Consider the following 2,879-nt stretch of genomic DNA (forward strand, 5'->3'; position numbering starts at 1 on the left):
TTGCCGTCCCCGGCGTTGTCAGTGACGTCGTATGATTTGTGTGCGATTTTTACCAATTAACCCCTAAGTAAAAAACAGTTGAGCCATGTAGTACCTTGCAAATCAATCCAGAAGCCTCGTAGTTAGTTGATTGTTTATTGGTAGCGTCCTCGCTGCCACTAAAATAGTTTTTTGGCAGTTGCGTCCCCGGTGACATAGTGAGTGCATGATGAAGGCTGGTTACAATTTGGTGGTAGTATTTTCATTCATCTGGCCATGTAAGTCAGTGGCGTATCTAGATGTCTTTAAATGGGGTGGGGGATGATTGGGGGCGAAGCTGAAGTGGTGGGGGGCTCGATGATCAGTTGAGGGGCGCTAATTCGCAAAATAAGGTGATTTTAGGTGATGTTTAACTACTTGACCGTGATTAGAAACCAGTGTCAGTATAATAGGTACGGTAAGCATGTGGTTAACTTAAGCAAGAATTTAGTCCAATGAAACTGTTTATAATCTTGATACCTTCCGACGAAAATTGACCCTACCGGCGTCCCCACGGTGTCTCCACCCATCGTTTTAACGTGACGTTGTTATGTGGGTGTTTTATAGGTTATAGAGAATAGTAATATCACCGAAAAAATAGATAAAATGACAGTTGATTGACCAACAAAGACAATTGAAGTCATTAGAAGTTATTTAGTATAACTTTATTCGGAAAATTAATCTCAAGATCGAGTTGCCGTCCCCGGCGTTGTCAGTGACGTCGTATGATTTGTGTGCTATTTTTACCAATTAACCCTAAAGTAAAATATAGTTCAGCCATGTAGTACCTTGGAAATCAACCCAGAAACCCGGTAGTTTGTTGATTGTTTATTGGTAGCGTCCTTTCGCTGCCAAGTTTTTTGGCAGTTGCTTCCCATTGACATCCCCTTTTCAAATGTTAAAAAATAACCAACATAACTTTTAAGTATTAAAGTGCCATTCTCCAACTTTATCTCATGCAGCCTCAAACATGACGGGGCTCAGGTGGATATAGTAATTTTCCTAGTTTTTATGTAGGACATTGCCATTTTCCGGCATCAAAATTCGCCAATTTTTAACATTTTCTCACCTCCATGATGGGGATAGGCCTTTGTGGATATAGTACTTTTTGTTGTTTTTATGTATTTGCCATTTTCCTGCATCTAAAAGTCTCTAATTCTTAAAATGATGGATTAAAATTTTCATAAATTTTAAGTATCCGAATTTTGTTTGGGGCATCTATAAAGTATTAAATTCTTGTAATTGACTCATCTGCGCCCCAAAACCATGGTGGGGCTCAGGTGGATATCGTAACTTTTGTACTATTCAAGTGCCTTTTTGTGCATCTAACGAGTCTCAACTTCTCAAAATGTTCTCACATGAGCCGCAACCATAGTTGCCATTCGTTTTGTTGTTCATGTAAATGTCTGATAGGTTATTACTTTAAAACAATGCTAAAAACACAGTGTCAATACGAACATTTACACATGTAAGACTGAGCTTTTTTAAGAATTAAGGTGGAATTATAAGTGGTTATGTGACGTTTGTCATGCACTGTATTATGCGCTATAGAAATGGAAGACCATAATGTAATGGGAATGAACGTCTCTGGCTAGTGTGGATTTAAACAATGTCCTAATGACAATGTTCAAAATAAATGTAAATCAAATAAATATGACTGTTGGGGTGAGAGGGGGTGTATCTTTTTAGTTAGGCAGTTATATACTGTCTTTATGTCTAAACAAACTTTAATTTTAACACCGGGTCTCCATTTTAAAAGCTCCTAAGAGTTTCGTGGAGGTCCTTTTCTCTCTCTGTTTTTGAATATGTATGATTGAGTTTACTTTGTCATGAATTGCAAAGAACATGAATAAAGAAATAAAATCAAAAATGTAAAAAATATGTCTATATGCGTACAACAACCAGATTATAGAATTTACTAATAGATCAATAACTTTCCAATGATAACCACATGAACTACATTACTCCACCAAATTTTAGAAACAATAGCAGTATTGTAAAAATAAACGGCATCATACTTTTTATGTTAATCATCTATATATTTTGGCACACAATGATCATACAGTGCTCCTATCATTCCTATCATTATCAAAATCGAACGCACAATGAACAGATCATAATTATGCCTATACAAAAAAAAAATCATTAGATCATCACTCCAGCCCGCTTCAACAAAATTGGGAAATATTGATGCGGAAATTTAAAAAAAAAAATGTTTCTTTTCCTTGGCCGCATCATTTTTTCAACAACATAAAAGGACAATAAAATTTTGTGATTGGAAATACGTTTTCTTTAAAAAAACAATAAAAATTCTAATAATCTAACAATTTATTCAGTGCCCTAAATTGGCTATAGTGGGACAGAGTGATAAATTATAAATATCTTTTAATATTTTCCAAGGTAATGCTATTCTTTCTTATTGTGTCCAATGGTTGCCAAATTGGCTATAGTGGGACACAGTGATGAAGTACAACTGTCCTCTTTAATATTTTCTAAGTTAATCATTTTCTTTTTCATTGTGTTCAGTGACTGCTAAGAGCACATAGAAAAAATTATTAGATTATCACTCTTTAAAAGAAAATAAACGGTGAGGGAGGGCGTTTTTTGTTTTGTTTTTTGTTTTTTTAAAAATCCGAACAATTGATTATTTCGCTTTTGTTTTAATTGATGAGGGAGGGACTGTTTATATTTGGCTAGTAATAATAAATATTGTATAAAAACTGGATTAAATTTTATAGTTTTTTAAAGAAATGTATCTGAAGTCACAGATTTGCATTGTGTTATGCTGTTAAAATAATTGATGCGGCAAAAAAAAAAAAAAAAAAAAAAAAAATTATTCCCGCATCAATATTTCCCGAATT

Source organism: Anneissia japonica, unplaced genomic scaffold, assembly GCF_011630105.1.
Source record: "Anneissia japonica isolate Jap-2015-1 unplaced genomic scaffold, ASM1163010v1 scaffold288091_len1417266_cov198, whole genome shotgun sequence".
Classification (NCBI taxonomy): Eukaryota; Metazoa; Echinodermata; class Crinoidea; order Comatulida; family Comatulidae; genus Anneissia; species Anneissia japonica.